Consider the following 20153-nt stretch of genomic DNA (forward strand, 5'->3'; position numbering starts at 1 on the left):
GTATAGTAACACCGTGAAATAACACTTATCTTATGTAACCTTGAAAGTAGTTTAAAAATCTTGTACACTTCTCTTGACATATGATTGAGAATCGAATAGTGAAACACTGACTCTTGTGTGGTTTAATGAGATTCTTAAGTTGGTAACATTAGTATAAAGACTTCAGAGTGAATCTGCAACATTTGGTTGTGATTAATTGGTAAAATTCAACCATTGTAACATTTGGCATGTCAATAACATAGTGGCTATTGGGGTTTGATCCTTGAGTTGACAAGCAGTAGAAGATATAATAGTGACCTTGACATATTGAAAAAGAAATTTGACAGTGATATTTGGGTTGATGATATGACAATGATCTTGTGACTTGATAGTGATATTGTGTACCTAGTGAACTTAAGGAGGTATATAGTGATATTGTGTCTATTTCCTTATCTTGTGACTTGATAGTTAAGAAGGTAAGGATTTATTAACACAGAGAATTGAACTAACCTGATTAACTATTATACTTAGACATGACATATTGATTTAACACATAAGTTGACATCTTGAATTTGAATTAACATTGACTTGTGATAGTCATAATTTAGAAATTTGTGTTAGATGCACTATAGTAATGACCTAGAGGGTAAACTGTCATAAGGAGTAAATAACATAACTATGAACTTATAGGGCAACTGGTCCTTGGGAACAATATCATCTTGTTGTACAATTTATTGACATGAAAATGGATAGCAGTGTATGAGCAATGATTAGCAATGAAAAATACATATGTTGGTAGCTCTCTATGGGCAGACTTTGAGAGCATTGGTAGTAGGTCATAGGGATGACCTGAGGCATCTTGGAGTATGTCATTATCATACTTTTGGGTTTAGTATTTTCAGTAGTACAGGAAACTCGGTATAGTGGTGGTAACTAGTGGTGTGAGCTCCTGATGTTGACCAATGATCATATATGCAGTGATTTATGTGTGCAGTGACAGTGATGTGTAGTTGAGCAGTGAAAGTGATAAGCAGTTGAGTATTTACTTTGATGTGCAACATTGTGCAATGATCAGTTTAATTGTGTAGTGGTCAGTGGCTACCATGATTTGAAAAATATACAAAATATTCTTTACAACTTTAATATATTGATTCAGAGCATAGGGTGGTCCAGTCTGAAAATTGTGAAACATGGTCTTCTGGCTCGTTAGGGTGGCAAGGTGGTGCAAAGCAGGTGATTGGAGTCACCTTCAGGTTGTGGCTTGAGAACACTTCATGGTGGGAAGGTGGTGCTAGGAAAAGTTGTGGCTTGGACAGGGCATTGTGGTGTCCATTCAGTTGTGACTGATAAACTAACAGGGCAATGAAGCATCCTTTCCGACAATAACTAGTAAACATAGTGTTGGAGCACTCATTAGGTCGTGGCCTGATCTACAGGGTGTTGGGGTGTCCTTATGGTTGCAATAGGATATTATGGAATAGTAGCATCCTACAGTTTGTAGCTTGTGTATTAGGGGGTTGACGCATCTCTCAGTTGTAGCTGAAATGTTGATGTAATCAATTTTCTTTTAACAGTGAGAAGACAATTACTATAGAACCATTCGGTGTTTTTTGACATGAAGGTCATTTTCCACCTAAAAATATTTGCATCCTCTATTTTATCTTTCTGCATTGTTGTTTGGTGTTATCTACTATTGATTATTGTTTATGATCATCTGAAGAAGAACAATAATAATAACTGAAGATTAACTAATGCTCTGAAAAGTTTTAAAAAGTGCTAATTGGTAAGAAATATTGATTCAACCCCCTCTAATTATTTCCAAATGTTTATGTCTTTATCTAAAGTCTAAATGCTTCCATTAGAGTAACATGATTATGTTATAGTTAACTTCATGCTTCTATATGTTTTTATTTGGTTGTACTTTCCATTTACGTTTTGCAGGTACATAATATTCAAGATGATGAAGATGTTTTTATAAGAATGATGATGATGATCAAGATGACCTTGATGAAGCCGTAAAATATTCTTCGATGTTATAAAAGAGGGAAGTGATTGATCTCCCTAATTTGAGAGGGAGTCCGGATAGAAGAAAGGGTATATCTCCCCAGTTGAGAGGGAGGGCATAATATGACAGTGATAATAAATACCTTGAAGAATAAATAACAAGAGATAAATGTTCATGTTTCATGAAGGTGCAAAAAAACTTGAGAAGATATAAAGATACATTTGGTGCTGCTGAATAAATGAAAGGAGAAGAAAGCTTCCAACAAATTATGTAGTATCGGAATGAATGAGCACCCCGAAGGTTTTTGTTTACTTATGTGTATATATGAAAGTTTATTATTGATTGGGGTTTCTGTTTGTACAGGTAAAATATCTCCATAAGAAGGTTTAACACTTTTCAAGAATGCTTGGAAAAATGGATATATCTAGTTTATTAGGGAGATATGAAGCATCTAATGTGAGATGCTTGGGAGGACATCTGATTGGCCTATGTGTTGATGTCTAGATCCTGAAGAGGGAAAGTTGAATTGGTCTTGGAACTCTAACTTTGGATACACACCTAGATCACTAGGTTGATGGTTAGTGAGTAAGCCTGATGGTACCTAAATTGGTTGAAAGCTTGAATCCATCTTAGTCGCACTTGGATAGATTACCTTGGTTAGGTGTTTAGCTCGTAGCACTGAGTGTGATAGAACTCTTTGTATTTCATTTTGGAGATCTTCCATGTACCTCTATAAATATAGGTAATTATGAATACCTCCCTAGTTAAGGGGGAGTGTTGAACAATGTAACTGGTGTCGGTCTTCATAATTTTACTTGAGTCAGGATGTATCATATTTATCAAAAGAAAAAGAAAAAATTATTATTAAATAAATTGACTTATTAAAGCATGGGTTTCATGCTTGGGTCAAATTTTTTTAGGTCAAAGTCTCCATTGAATACTTCTGTAGTTTATGTCAAGTGTCCTTGTCCATGCCACATTGTAAAAGACCCTTCTTGGGATTTATTTTTCAAAGAAGAAATTTATTTTATTATAAAATAAGTCAATTAGGCCTCCTCCATCAAGTCAACCTAAACTGGGGGGAAAATCACTATATAAAGGAAACAACTAGACCTCATTTGTCACTCACTCACAACAAGTTCGATTTGCAACTTCTAGGGCCAAAAAAAGTGTGAATTCCAAGGAAGAAGAAGGAAAAGGATAGCGAAGGAGAAGAAGGTCTCTCACAAGCATAAGAAGTTGAAAATTCTCTCACTTTTTCCCACACATGTGAAGTTGTGAAGCTGCTAGAGGGGCCAAAATTTTGAAGTTGCTAGGAGGCTGAAATTCTAAAGCTGTTGGTGAATCTTGCGGCAGAAATTTCTGGGTTGATGCTGGGTTGAATTTGCTAGACAAGAAGAGATTACTGAAGTGTGTTAAAACATATTGGAAAGTTAACTTGGTGGAGGAGGAAGGTTTGTTGGTCTAGGGTCTTGGTCTATCGCATTTGAAGTATTGAAGTAAGATTTCTTGACTGAGTTTTTCCCTATATAGGGGTCTTTCCTTAGCTATGCATCTGGTGTCTTTGATCTTCATGTTTTGGTTTTGGTAATTTCTCAATGAACTAAGATAAAATAATAACATAAGAAACATAATAATAATTCAAATAAATCACAAGTAATTATCAACAAGAGAAAATATTTCTGCCTTTCTGATTTTCTAACACATCACATATTGATAGACAAGCATATAACTTATATTTTCACCAAGGATTTTCCGAAAGGGAAGTTCTTGGTCTTCAAAGAGAAACTTGGACCAATGGATTTGACCCCTTTGGATAAGGGTCTTCACATATCGAGAACATTAAGCATAACTCTTCCCCCTTGGTAGAGCTCCCAAGGTGTGAATGGAGCGTGGAGGGCTCTTGGGGTTGAGGGATCTCTGGACAATACGTATGCATGATCCCTATTCTTGTAGTAGGTTGGGTATCTCCCTTATTTTCACTATAGGGTGTGTGTGATCCTTGTCTTTCATGACAATTCATGTATCCCCCCCATTAGGATTACAAGAGTATACTCTAGTTGGCATCATACCCACAAGACGAACTTGTTGGGATTGTCCCTCCCCATCTGGCCAATGGGTTGAGGATGCTTGGGGCGTGTGATCCTTACCTTTAGTAAGTTATGTATCTCACCCAAGCTTAGATTATGATGCAGGTGTTCTACCACATGACTCTTAAGGGTCATTGTTGGGAAGATCAATAGGCAATAGAATGGATGTGATCCTCACCTAGTATAGCAAGTGGTATATCACCCATTGATTGCATAATGGGATGGTTGTGATCCTTACTCGGTAAGTTGTATCTCACCTATTACTAAATATATGGTGGTAGCTATAGCTCCCCTATGATTCTTCTTCATTAGATTTGAGAATAATTCAAAAAATAGAGTTGAGCTGAGATGAGACATTTGCGATGATCACATGATATAGTTGGAATTTATCCCTAGCTAAGAGTGAGTGTTAATTTGGCAGTTCAGTAACAATTCCAATCATTGGACTAGATTCCTCTTTTTGAGAGTACTAAAATTGACCTTGGAAGCACTCAATTTGGATAAGGAAAAGTGTATTTTGAAATCAAGCTCACAAGTACACAAATTGTCAAGGTTGGCCTAAAGACAAATTTCCCCTCCAAAGTTGCATATAAATACAAGTGACCTCAAGCTCATTTGGACATCATCACAAGAAATATTCTCTCTCTCAATCTGATTGGTTCATATAGGTCTAAGGAAACATCTTCTCTCCACATGTGCAAAGGGTAATCTGGGCATATTTGACTTTTGTCTTGACTTTATGAAACAAAGACTCTGACCAATGTTGACTTGGGGTCTTTTGACATCATTTTTCTGTGATTTTTCTTAGAGAAGGTATGTTCCTCTAGGATCATTGACACAAAAATCAAGGTGATTTGGGCACTTTGACTTGGGTCGACCATAGGAATAAATTACATACTTTGACCACAAAGTTTTCTCTTTCATTTGACCAAGTTTGATTAAGTTTTATTATACTGTTTTGAGATGACTTTGACCAACATTTGAGGCTTAGTTTGTGGATTGTTGGCCAAGCTCTTGAAGGATAGATTTTAATGTTGACTTGGGACTGGTTAGGGCACGTTGACTGTTGTTGAATTTTTAGAATTGCATACTTTATAATAGTTGACCAGATTTGACTTTTTCATCATTAACATCTTGTATCTTGGTTGGTTGATTTGTTGGATAAGTTGAAGTCTTGACATTGACTCTTGTTTATGGATTTGGCTCATTGTACTGTCTGAAGAACATTTGAAGACAATCTAGTAGAAGAATCATTTTCATAGGGTTTTCCCCATAGGTTTTTCCCCTTGTCTTTAACCAATTGGTGTCTCTTGTTGATGCTCTTGATTGTATCCTATTGTCAATACATTTACTGTTATATCTTCAATTATTGTTGATTATTGGAAGAATTAATTGTTATAGAAAATATTTCTTATTGATGAATTGAATTGGGCTAAAGTAATTGACATAGCATAGAAAAATGGAAAAATTAACATCCACGAGTGGTAAAAAAGTAATGGGTTTTGGCATCAAAAGTATGGGAATTTTGGACACTCAATCATGATCAATACAGTTGCATACAGATTTGAGAAAATTTCACCATGTATATTGACTATGTCAAGAAAAGTTGCACATGATGGATTTTATGGTCTTACTTTTTCCTTAGGGTTTGTAAACCCTAGAAGCTATAAAAGGTACATCTTGAATAAGGCTCCCTCATCCTGTTATTCAAGAGCTCATGTACTATCAATCAATGGAAGTAGGAGATGCACTTTCTAATATGTAGCTTCAAGAAGTAATGACATCATCATAGGTTTGAATATGGATTATGATTTAAATAAGAACTAAAGGCAAGATAAGGCTTGCTGAGATTGTTTCGATTGAACTACAAACCTAAGTTGCATCACACTGTAATATATGTGTTCAAAAGAAAAAGTATTTCCTTTGCAAACCTTAATGCTATATACCTTGAAATATCTTGTATGACTGAGTAAGGGTTCTTGTCCAAGATGCAAATGATGTCTTGCATTGTACTATTGCAGCTATGATAAAAGATGTAGCTGAAGCCATTTCTTGATTCTAGATGTTTCTAGAACAATATATGGCTGAGTTTTTCGTTCAAATGTTTCATACATGATCAATTCGATTGGAATCAAGAAAGGTGCTCCAGAAACAAAGGGAGATGAGAAAAAATGAGTTGTAACACTTGTGCTAAAGTGTAATCCCTTCTTAGAATATCTGATAGTCCTAGGGTTTGTTAACCCTAGAAAAATATTGAAAGATATCATTAAGAGAGCCCTAGGGTTTGTGAAAAAATCCCTAAAGTTAGACCTTAAGTATTGAAGGTTGATGCTTCCATTGAAAGAATAAACCCTAGCTCATGAAGGAAAGGAAAGAAACATGTTGATGATGAGGATGAGGATAATGAATTTGTAGATGGATCTAAATGATTTCTACAGAAAGGCAAAGATCAAGAGGGAGTTGACAATTCCATAAATTCTTCAAAGGTAAGTACTTTATATCTATCTTCCTTGATTATTATTTTTCTTGAATTGGTATCCTCTTGTCTTTGTATCTTTTGTTGGGTTATGTAGTTCTTCCATGGAACTCCTAGTGAGGATTGCAGGTACATCATGAAGGCTGCCTAGGCTCTGGCAATAGGTAGAAGTATTTGAAGAACAAAGCAAAAAATTGTGACGAGGATTCTCTTGGGAAGAGGGAGATATTTATGAGGATACATTTTCTCTAGTTTTTAGAACTCACACGTCAGAAAGAGCAACCAAGATTGCCAAGGTGACTAGAAAGCAACTATGGTACAACATGTTGAAGTATTGAAATGGTATTTCTAATTGAGATATGTGTCATATGATGAAGTAAAACTATTGGGATTCATAGATTCAACTTGAGGTCTTGTGATGATGAGAAGGAAGTTGTTTGAAGCAGAGTATATTGCAGTTTTCTTAGCAGGTTGAGAAGCAGGGTAGCTTCAAGATTTTCTGATCAAGTACAATCGTGATGATCAATGCACATGGTACCACCTCGTATAGGAGATGGTACAAAAAGGTAGTAGTGAGGCTTCAGTGTATTTCTATGGTTGAGTTGATTGTTGACATTCTCACAAAGCCTCTATCCTTGGACGAAGTTGACATACTTCTGGAACAATATTGGAGTGATTGTGAATGCTTCTCTTGGTTGAAGGGAGTGTTGATGTTATAGCATCAAGGGGCAGATAGTCTTCCTTAGGTCATGGGTATTGTCCAAGAAACCATGTAATATGGTTGGGGAGATATCCCTTAGGTCATGGGTTTTGAATGGGAAACCATGTAATATGGTTGGGGAGATTGACCTAGTTAGCATTGAGGATTGGATTTCTTACCCGGTCAGTGGGGTTCTAATCATATTTCCATGGGGTTTGTCTAGTGGGTTAAGATTGTGCCTTATAGCACTGGAAAATATTTTTTTAACATTCAATGATAAATGGGTCCCATATTTTCACCATGGGTCAAGTGGGGTTCCTGACATGAATTCAAGTGGTGGCCCGATTGATTGGTGTGGTTTCACCATGGGTCAGGTGGGTTCCTGACAAGACTCCAAGTAACTTGGTAGATTGGTGGCTCTAGGACTAGTGTGTAACTAGTTCCATTATTTGATGATGATGTGGGGATGCTTTCCACATGGGATTCATCGACATAATTGAGCTCATTAAACTTATATTTAGGATAGAGAAATTTGTATTCAACAACAAAGCATTTGTGGAGGTCATTATGAATAACTCCCAAGCTAAGAGGGAGTGTTGAATTTTTGTAGCTATGTTTGGTCTTCATAAATTTTCTTAGCCCTCCAAAATTAAAAGGAAATGACATATGATTTGTGTCTCAAGTCAGCTCCAAAAGAAATAAAATTTGAATTTCATATTATGAATTTTGCCTCCAAAAATGTAAGGGTGGATCCTCCATGAAGTTCATGTTGGCTTGATTTATAGACACACCATTTCAAGTTCATCCATTCAATATATATATGATATTTTGTTCTCCATCTCAAGCAAGAAAAAATTTAGATCACTTATTGTATTGTTTTATTCAAGCAAAGGAGAAAAGAGATGGGGAGACCTATATATATGGGTGTTGAATTTTGTAGCTATGGTCAGTTTTCATAATTGATATTTTAGCCTTTCAATGTATTTGTAATGATAAATATAAAGCATGTTCTTCATGCTCTTATCAAAATAAAAATAATATGTGACATGTTATTCATGTTGACCTCAAGAGAGGGAAATTCAAAATTTCAAATTATATTGAATTTGTCTCAAAAATGTAATGTCGACCCCCAAGAAGATAGGTTGGCTTGTCCCTATGGTCACACCCATTCAAATTCGTACACTAGTATAAATAGAGCCTTCGACCTCATCCAAAAGTACAATTTGTTCTTCATCTATATTGAAGTAATTCAGATCATTTGAGGAAAAGGAGAAGGAAGAAATCTAAGAAAATAAATTCTTGGGCAGAAGATCGAATTAGGGTAGAAGAACTGTTTCTGGGTATATTCAACTTGGGAAGCCAAATGAATTATGGGGTAGATTGAATTCCTAAGGAAAGACCAAACCTCTGAGGCAGACTTCTCTCGGTGGCATAAGGCCAAATTTTGAGGCGGGTAGTTTGGCTTAATTTTGAGCTAACCAAGAAGAATCGTTTGGGAAAAATATGAACTTTTCTAAAAGGAAGTGTTGACCAGGTGTGACCAAGCTTTAGCTGCTAGTCAATTTAAATTTAAGTTTGAATTGAAAGATTAGATGTATCTCTTATTGATCTGAATTTTTTTTTCCAAGGAAAAGGTTGTTGGGCTTTTCCCCCTCGTGGGTTTTCCCAAGGAAAATTATTGTGTTCTTTATTTGGTTGTATACTTATGATCCTATTGTCATATATGTTATATTGTTGATGTATTTTGTGTAATTGATTAAATATGGAAAATAATATGAAAATAATAAATCATTAGAGGTAATTATTAGTTTAGAAGACCCTACGAAAAATCAGCATGGTATCAGAGCTTGGGTGAAAGAGAAACGATAAGAGAAGTCAATATTTTCAAGATATATTCTAGGGATTATTCTATCATCAACCCTAGAAAACATAGTTTTATTCTAATTGTAAAAAGGATGAAAATAATTCTATAGGAACCCTGGATCTACCTTGTTGCTTGTAACCTGGTTATGTGACCTATGGCCCGTGTAAAAGAAATTGTGTTACATTTGAAAGGGGTTGTAGCCTTGGTCAAAGGTTGAATCTCAAATGATATCAAGAGAGCCAAAATTTCATGGAACCAAGACTCATTTTTTTGGAAGAAAATTTCATGATAAAGTTCAAGGTATATTTGATTTCATGATTGCATTTATGGAGAGGGTTGAAGCCTTTAATTTGTATTGGAAATAGGCTGAAAGATATCAATTTGTTTCAGTAGGCCGAAGAGGCATAAAAACCCATGTTAGAGGATTGAAAAATACCTCGGTATGTTTAAGTAGACCAAGGGAGCTTCAAAATTGTGACAGAGGGTCGAGAAGGCCTCAGGGTCTATTGCAAGGCAACCAAAATTAACCTCAAAGAAAGACATATGTTTTAGAAGGCCGAAGATGCCTCAGATTTTGCAGGAAGATTGAAAGGGCTCAAGACTAATGGAAGAGGGCCAAGAGGTCTCATAGATAACTTTAGAAAAATTTAAATGCCTCAGAATTATCCCATAATTTTATAACCCATTTTTTTTAATACTACCAGTTTACATATTTCACTGGTATACTATCTAAGACTATGTCAAAAAGAAGGAAAAATCATTGAGCATACCTTAGAGTATAAGATGTTATGTACTGACATGATCATTGAAGTATTGAATATTTGTTCTAGCCATGAAGCAGGCATGATTTTGTCTTCATATGAACACATTATAGTGATGTTCAAAAACAAATATGAGGATTAAGAAGCCATGCATGTAAAGAGATCATAAAAGCAATAAATTTTGTGTTTGATGCTTGAATGAAAGGTATGTATCATCAAGTTACATTCAATAATTTTATTTGAGATCAAGTTCCTTTGATAATATTCTTGAAGACCATAATCACTTGTCAATAAGGAAAAACTCTAGGTCTAGTTGAAAGTTTGTCGTAAGATTTGTATCAAATTTCTTGAAACTATTGATATGTAGTTCAATGAAGTAAGGTTAAACCTCAGTGTACCTTAAAGATTGAGAACTCATTGTGAATTAGTTGTGGGACTGTAAGGGATCCTTGAAGAAACCTTTAAGGTTAGTTCTGATATTTGAAGAATCCCCTTCACTCACACTAAAATGTACTTATAATCTATATCCATACAAAATATTATTGTTATTCTTATGTGAGTTATGGCTCAAAGTAAGATAGGGTTAGTATGAAGCATGGTCTAATGACCCTATGTGTTTTTCCTTGAAATATGTTGCATTGTATTAGAAGCAGGATGTTGAAGCTACAAACACTTAAATTTGTGTCATGGACCTTGCATTGTTATAGTTCCAGAAAATGCATTGCATATCCTAAGGTATGTTGTAAGTATTTTATATGAACACTCAAACTTAGAATCTATTCCTTGCATATCAAGGAAAAAGGAAAAGTATCACTGCCATAGCCTTGAAGAAGCCACACTCTGATGAAGGAAGTCCGCTTATAGTTAAAAAGAGACCAAGTTCATCTTCAAATTTTGAGATCAAAGGCTCTCTAGATAGATATTATCCCGTCTCTAAAATATCAGGCTGGATTGAAGTTTTTGACCACATTTGTTGTTGCAAATATCTAAGATTCTAAAGTATTGATGTAATCTATATACTTCTGTGGGAAATATTGCATCTATTGTTATGGCTATTGGAGTGTTGGGATATATTTGTAAGTATAATTATTAACCCAGAATGATCAATTCTATCCTTTGAAATGAAGACCAAGTTAAGATATTGTAACTACTACAATGATTGTGAGGAAGCTGAATTACTTGGTTTAGAGAGATTAAAGATATTCATTGGATGAAACATTCTTGATTGATTAATGATAAATGAATTCCGTCTCATATGTAAAGATCATATTGATTCTAAGGTTTTTTACATTTGGATATGAAAATTGGAAATATAGGGTTTGAAAACCCTAGCTAGGTAAAATGGATTTAATAAAAAAACGCTAGGGTTTATGGAAAAAACCCTAGAACTAAACGTAGATTAATGTTTTCGATGAAATAAGAAACCTTAGCCTATGCAAAAACATAATGACATCATACTGATGATAAGGATGAGGTTGATAAATTTGCAAGTTGGATGCAAGAAGGGTAAGACTAAGAGGGAGTTTACATAAGAGATAAGTACTTTATATCTCTCTTCCTTGATTATTATCATTGTTATTTACTTAATATTTGTTAGCCTCCTGTCCTTTGTTTGGTAATAATTATTGTTCTTCCATGGCCTCCTAGTGAGGATTGTAGGTACATAGCGAAGGCTACCAAGGCTGTGGAAGAAGATGGAAGTGTTAATATTTGTAGCTTGGGAGGTACTCCAAACCCTAGGGTACAAGGTTGTGGAGGAATTTGGCACCATAAAGTCACTTGGGGGATAAGTACCCAAGAGGTGGACTTTACGCCCAAGCTTGTGGGTGTGAAACCTAGTGTATTTTTGACAACTTGGCACTTGGAGATGATGGAGCACTCTTAATGGAGCAAGGGGTTTCCAAGAGCACCAAGAGAGAATTTGTCATTTTTGGGAAAAAAAAATATGTGTCAAGTGTGGGATTGCAACAAAAGATTCAAGTCGGCTGGCTTGAAACAATTCCCTTCAAGGGATATTCGTTACACCCATGGAGAAATATAATAGAAGGAGGAGGAGCCTAATTTATCCAACCACCATCACACTTCTTTCTCATGTGATAGACTGAGCATAGAGGTCGAGTTCTCTAAAATCGTCGTAGCTCCAAGAGACCTAGTGAAGGAGAGATCAAACCTTGTATTGGTGCGTTTTATCAAGAGCGTTTGGGCTGAGTTTGAGTGATAAGGAAGCGAAGAGGAGACATATATGGGCATGAGAAGAAGGAAATTAGACCAAGGTCAAAAAGGTTGGTACTGAGAAGAAGAAGTTGGATTCTCACAGTCAAGCAGGTTTGAGTCCTTATGTGTAAATGTAGGTTGAAGGAAGGTCATGTTTTGGAGGCCAAGTTGCCTAGTAGGACTTCCAAAATAACGCCACATCTCTTTGTTACATTTGAATAGGAGGAGAGTCTTCTTGTTAGGGATTTTTGTCGTGTATTTCAAGTACAATGATGCCCTAGATGGGGTTGAATGGTGCAAGCACATATCTGAAGGTGAAGAGGGAAGTGCAAGGCATCTTCTAGGAGAAGTAAATTGCAGGAGTGGAGGTACAGTTTGGATAGTTTTGTAGGACATCTTGTGCATTGTTTTCAGGTAAAATAGTAGGTGCCCTTGTATGCCCTATGTAATATTCCAAATTGTTCAAAAGTGTAACTAGGTTATGTATTCACAGTGACATGTGTAATTGTGATTTTGTGTAATTGATGTAAAAGAAGAAAATAAAATTATTATTGTAATGCTTGTCTCATGGGTTTCATGAGCAAGGAACTTTACTTTTAGTAATGGCTCCCATTGTGAGCCCTTAGGATTGGTCATAAATCAAAGAGATTCAATTTCATGTATGAAGGACCCTTCTTGGGCATGTTACATTTGTATATGAGTCAATGAAAGTGTCAAATAGCCCTCCAAGACCAAGCTCAAGAAACTCCTTCAAGTCAACTTCAAACAATAATGAATTTTCTCTTAAAGTCATGTCAGCTCACCCTCAGTTCAAGTTGGTTTATTATGGAGGTTCTAGCGACTATAAATAGGGAAAATTTACCTCATTTTAGTCACAAACAATTCGTTCAAGTTATAAAGTAGTAAGAAGTTCAAAAGTCACCAAGAAAGAAGCCTCATAACCAACAAGAAGAAGGAAGGAAGAGCAAAGTTCTTTAAATATTTTTTAGGGTTGTTTTGATGTCACATGTGCGAAGGAGAGGCATCAACTACTGCAGGAAAGGCTGAAAATATTGCAGACCTCTAAGGAAACCGAATTCAGGAAGAAGTCAAGTCAAAAGGTAGCCAAGTTTAAGGAAGAAAGTCTCTTTCTAGAGCGAGGAAGGTAAAGGGTCAAAGTTGGTCAAACACATGTGCTAGGGTTTTTGAAATAAAGACAAGGAGTGCACTGTTGAATGAAGGACCGAAAATATGAAGTATATTCGAAGTAAAAAGAAGACAAGCAGTTGGATCAAGTATTGATTTGGGCATGAAAGAGAAGCAGTGAAAGGGAACTTGTGTCTTGGTCTTGGAGTGGAAAATATGTCAAGGGTCTTGGTCTTGGTATTTTTCAATTAAAGTCTCTATAAGAAGAATATTTTTTTTGGGTTTTCCTCTCAAGTGGACGAGGTTTTGGCCTTGGCTGATAGCCTATATTTTGCATCTCTTGTCTCTTTATGGTTTATCCATTGGTAGTTGTTTGATGAAGAAGAACAATATAATAACATAAGTAATATAATATCTTAATCTAAGAATTAAAAATAATTCACAAGCCATTATCAATAGAATATAAATCTCTTAATCTTGATGCCCTAGATTTCTCAACACAAACTAGGAAAATATAACAAATAAAAGATGCATGAACTAAACTACAACAATAAAAATTTGAACAAGAGCACAAATAAAAAAAACCCTAAAATGTGGGCAACAATTTTGAGCCATTTTATTAAGTATGCATGGAAAATCAAGTACAATAGGATGAAATCTGTAAAACCTGGGCTTGCTACAACAAGCAATGGAAAACCCAAGTGAGAATGTGTAGGATCAGGTGTTGGAATTGGCCCAAATCTGTAGCTTTAAATTTCCCATAAATTTTGATGTTGACTACTAAATCAAATTGGTCGTTCTTATCTAAATAATCAAGGAAAATTTTAAGGATGGAAAATTTTCTTGAAGTTTAAAACATTGGCGAATCTCACTAATCCCTAATATGCAAATTATAAATGTTTATTGATATATTTGTAAAATTAATCAAATTTATAATTATTTTATATATAGTCTCTATATAATGTTGGCGATTTTTAAGGTAAAATAATTTTATATTCTAAAATTTGGGCGAATCGTCTTTTATAAAATTGAAAATTGGCGAATATTTTTTGTGGAAAAATCATGGAAAATTAGCCCACTGGGCGAACATTAGCCCCTAAAATTTTCCATGTAAATAATGCTTGGAATTCCATGAAATTGCAGCCATGAGCTCCTCTCCTCAAACTCAGAAATATCCAAAAAAAAATTGGCCTATCCCTAAGCCATGATCACACCCACAAAGTGATGAATTTCCCATCTAACCAACAATTCACCCTGCTATAAGAATGATGATATCAAGCATGAATATCTCTCAGAAAATTATGTAGACTCCTCTTAATAAATCCACAAAAACCCAGAAAGGGTGTGAATTTCCCAATTTGTCCAAAAAATGCCCCACAATACTGATACTAGTGAATTAAGTCCAAATCCACCACTAGAAATATCTCCCAACTCTGGCTAAATTCTTCACTGAGAAATACCTCCTACCTCTAACCCTTATCTCTCCTCAACCTATATTCCTCCAACCCTTGAAAATTCTTTGTGGGGACCCCTGTGTACTTCCAAAAATGTAGAACTTCAGACCCAAGAATTTCCTAGGGACCCCTGCTCCTCCATAACTGATCTCCCCACAATAAATTTGAACTTCTGTGTCGTGGAAGGAACACACACTAGTTGAAATAACCTACAAATATTCCTAATGGAAACTTTGAATTGAGCTCCCCAAAGTTTCCTCACTAGGGAGACACTCTAAGTTCTTCGAAATGAGGGTGGAATTACCGCTTGGAAATTCCTTGTTCTGAACAACACGGGTTGTCTTGTGTTAGCATCTCAAGAGAACTAATGTTGAATTATCAAATGATTAAAAAAACATATGAAAATGAGAGCCTCCATGCTCTATTTATAATTGTTGTCCCCCTCCTCTTTGGTGACACCCACTCTTTACTAGTTTGAACCTTTTCTCTTTCTCTCTTCTCCAAGAAGTGTGAATTACTCCATTGGGTCGAATTTCCTTCTCTTGTGGCCCTCATATTCCACTGGAGTTGTAAATTTCAATTTCTCCTAAGTCCCAATGCCAAAAATGTCTTTATTGACTTGATTAGAAAATTGTTTTATGCTTAGCACCTCCCTAATAAACTCTGTTAATCCCCTCAAATGAAAAATCAAAATTGGGGATATTACAATCCTCCCCACCAAAAATTGTCTGTCCTCAAGAAATGCATGAACAAGCACCCTCTCCAACTGTTGATCCCCATTGTCATTGCAAACTATACCAGGGTCCCAAATGTGCCACTGGATCGTCCTTGATCTTTGCATTATCCTGTCATGAAAGAGTCCCTCGATACCAGGATCCCAAGCCATCCTAATCAACGTGAAGCACCTCTTGTTCCACTCACTATCCTACAAGGTATACACATCAGAAGCCCTCTACCTATTGCCAATAAGTAGAGTATCCTGATAATGTAAAACTCTGTCCAACTCCTCGTGAAACTTCCCTATCAAGTAGTCCATCTCATGCACTTTTACAATAATCCCTTGAAGATACAACACATCCCCTATGGAGATGAATACTCACTCGCATGAGCTTCCACGGATCTCCTCCTGCTGGTCATTCCACCATTATAGTGAAGTCCCCCATGCCAACAACGAATCACTAAACCCCAATGGAAGATATGAATGATCTTCCCCTGTGGAAACCAACACATCCCTAAGGGTATCTGGACTAATAAGTACTTTGATGCTCAGATCCTGTGTTAGTCTAAAAAGGGTGTTAAAAAAGTGTAACTAGGTTCAGCCTTCATAATGACATGTAATTGTGACTTTTGTAAATGATGTAATGAAGAAAATGAAATTATGTTTGTAAGCCTTGCTTCATGGGTTTCATGAACAAGTGATTTTATTTTAGATGGCTCCCATTGAGAGCCTTAGGAAGGTCATTAAAAGTCAAAGAGTCCATGAAGAACCCTTCTTGGGGATATAAAAATGTATGTGAATCAACTAAGTGCCTAGAAAGCCATCCAATAACAAGCACAATCCTCTTCTCTTGATGTCGGATTCTATATCAGTGACAAACTCATGTCAACTCACATTAAGGAGACCCACCCATTCGAATGTTCATGTCAGCTTGAGTATATGGACGAACCACTATACATAAGAGGCTAGGCTCTTCGGATAAAGACAATCAACATCTTTACATATCTCTGAATTTTCGGGAGAAGAAAAAGAGAATTTGGTTACCTCTGTTTTGGTGAAGGATACAAGGATGCATGTTATAGTTCTATAAGGGAATTCAAATCCCTCTTATCTAGGGATCAGAGTAACAACGAAGAAGAAGTTTTGGCCTTTCTGAGGAGAAAGTATAGTTAGAAATTTGATGGTTTATCATTGTGATTTCGAAAGACAAAGACAATGAACAATTCAAATACCTCTATTCGGGTGGCCTAGTGTAGAAGACAAGTTCATATAAGAGAATGCAATGACACTGTTTCGGTATTGATGAGAGTCCACTATTCGGTAAGTTAAGAAGACTATGTTTCGGTTCAATTTCTATTTAGATAAAGAAGTCTCTGTGCTGCCACAGGGAGAAGGATCCAGTTTTAACCTCGCTCAAGTCACAGTCCCAATGATGTTATAGTTTGGACATGATTACAATATAGTGATGAAGTCTTTAATGATATTACAACGATGGATTTCATAGCTCTCTTATTGCTATCATAGTGAATGTCTCAAGTGATGTGGTCTCAACAATGGAAGAGAAATATAGAATACAAAAGCAGAAGAGAGCTTGTGTCTTGATCGTGGAGTGGCTAATAGGTCAAGGGTCTTGGCATTGGTATTCATCAATCAGAATCTAGATAAGAAGAATTTGTGTGGGTTTTCCTCTCAAAGAGAGAGGTTTTGGCCCTGGCTCATAGCCTACATGATGTGTCTCTTTTCTATTTATATTCATGCATTGGTTACTGTTAGATGAAGATCATTAATAATGTAACATGAAGAAGATTCTTTTCTAAAGAAGTAAAATGCATTCACAAACAATTACTAATCAATGAGAAATCACCTAAGGTTAATTCCCTATATTTCTCAACATGGTATCAAAGCTAAGGTGTTGAAGTCAAAGGAAGGGCATCTAATCAAAGAGACACTCAAGAATCAAGTTTCAAGAAAGGTTATCAAAGCAAAAGATCAAGATCTACATTAAAGAATAAAACCCCAGATCGAAGAGGCAGTCTACAATAGAATTTTTTTGTATCCTCTAATCATCATTAAAATAAGATCATCCAAAAGCAAGGTAGCTCGAAGGACTTTAAAGATGAAGATCACATCATCTTGGAGAAAGTCAAAACCCTAGAAGCAATTTTGATCTGCACTCATTCACTACCAAAGTAGTTGAAGTATCTTAAAATCAAGAAGGAATTATCATCATCTTCAAAGCTATGAGGAAAGTTACCTCTCATTGAAGCAAGGATCCTCTCCTTTCCCTTGAAGAAGATCATCCAAAGAAGCAACAAATACATCTTCTTCAACCATCATCAAATAGATCAAGTAGAAGATTTCGTCTTCACTTTTCAAGTATCTTTGATTCTTTAATTAAAATTGGTAAAATGACTTCGTATTTTAAAGGAAATGTATAAGTTGGTTGGGTCATCGAAATTCCTTGAATGAAAAATGTGGATATACATAGTCCTCAAAGAAAGTGAAGTCATTGAACACGTCAAAAGGTCTCCTTTAAATTCATGGAAATGGATTCTTAAGAAAGGTCCCCTCATATAGAAATATTGGAGACATCAAAGATATGTATATGATAAGCTCGTAAGAATCTTCTCTGAAGATGTGATAAAGAAGGTCACATGACTTAGATCTGATCAACACAAAATTGGAGGTATCAAAGAATGAAGGATATATTCATAAGGTCTCAACTGCGAGATCTAGGAGAGATGATAAGAAGATAATCATCATTGTTCTAAATGCACTAACCAATGAAGAAGTTAAAAAATATCCACGAGGATAAGAAAGTTACCTCATTCAACAACTTGTGGTTTCTATGCAAGATAAAAGAGGACAAGTTGAGGACAAAATTGTTGAAGGTTAAAGGACTCAAACATTTGTAGAAAGGAAAGGGAAGTTTGGAAAATTTGTTCCTCGAAAAAAGAAAGAAGAGCATAGCTGAGATTTAATTCTATGGATATAAAATTATGGACATTACAGAAAATTTTGTCTTAAAGGGACAATATCAAAAGAAGAGAAGAATCCCATATCACCAAAGAAGAGGAGGAAGCTGAAAAGAAGAAGTCCAAGAAAAGAGGGAGTGAGAGATCTCTACTATGCATGAGATAGTCTCCCTCACAAAGGGTATTGCCAAAGATTTTAAATATTATGTTATAAGATATGGGTATAATAAATAATGAGATTCATCATGGCATCATGGAAGCATTAGAAACGAGAGCTCGTGACATCATCATAGGAAACATGAAGGATGTTTGATAGTCAACTTTGAAGAATATAGATCTTGGTGACCTCATTGAAAGGTCAAAGGAAGAAGTCATCCAAGACAAGTCTCATCATATATCAGTTAAAAAGGGAAACATTTGTTGAATAAGGATATGCAGGATGGAATATTCATTGAAGGATTCACCGATCTAGAGAGCAAGCAAGTGTTTCATCAGGAACTCCAACTTGTGGAGTTCATGGGATGATGGTATGATGACCTAAAAGATGAAGCAGATCAAGGGGTTGGAGATCTTTTCAATCAAGGAAGTTGCTGAAAGAAGCCTAGATGACCTAAAGAGTTATGTATGCTTGTATTTGATATTATAATGCCATGTCATATAGTTGCAGGTAACATGGATCAATACTTCTATTTTGAGAGGCATGATCAAGGGAAAATGATCTCCTCCTATGAAAGGATGAAGGAAGGCATAAGTCACACTGGATGAAATCAACATAATATGTCCTCATATGAAGTATGAGGTGGTTGACTACAATTAAGGAACTCCGATTGGAAGCTCTTGGGAATGAAGTGTGAAAAGAAAGGAAGATACCGTGAAAGTATGCAACAAAGGTAAAAGGCATACAAAATCCAAGTCCAAGAAGAATTGACTAGAATATCTCCTAGAAAGATATCGATACTTTGATAGGAGTCAGAAAAAGATGGAGACCCTTAACAATGAATATATTTGGGAAATGTTTCAATCTTCATACAGGATTTTGATACCTACAGGAAGATGTCACGATGAAAGACCATTACCAAAGGAAATTTAAGTTTAAATTTCTTATTTTTGAACTAAGTAGCAAAAAGGTCAACCATTGTATTAGCAAGGTCAATCGTTGCATCAACAACCCTATGCTCAATACTCCTCACAGACTGTTTATCTCCCTTATAGTTCTCAACGGCCTCTGTTGGGTCAATATCAAACTTTTCCTTGTCAGAAGCCACCTTTATGGGGACAAACTCAACCTTTATATGGTAAAAATTCTTCCCAGTGGGGGCAGTATCAAAATCCCTATGGTCAAAATCTGCCACTATGGGGGAAAAATCAGTACCAACAAGGTTGGAATCCTTAATATGACCTTATCAAAGGCTTTTCATGCCTTTTAATCCTCACTTTCTGTTTTTATCTACTTTGGAGTTATCGGATGTGTCGAGGCTCACAAACGACCCAATACTTCATTCACTGTATTGGCCTCCGGTTCCTACCAAAATTCCTGGAAATTGTCAAAAATTCGAAGGGAAGTTTGGAGAAGACCCCCAAGCTCATCTCATGACCTACCATTTATTGTGTTTGTCCAATTCTTTGGCTGATGATTCCATTCGATTGTGCGTTTTCCAGAAAACCCTAATAGGTGTTGCTACCAAATGGTACATCGATTTACCTTGAGGTTCCTTTCAAGATTTCAATAACTTGGCTATGGATTTTCTTACTCACTTCTAGCTACCAGTTCGATCTAAAACTAGTACCCATC

The sequence above is a fragment of the Pinus tabuliformis genome, chromosome 6, assembly GCF_031772625.1.
Source record: "Pinus tabuliformis cultivar Carrire ecotype Pingquan chromosome 6, CPIR1, whole genome shotgun sequence".
Classification (NCBI taxonomy): domain Eukaryota; kingdom Viridiplantae; phylum Streptophyta; class Pinopsida; order Pinales; family Pinaceae; genus Pinus; species Pinus tabuliformis.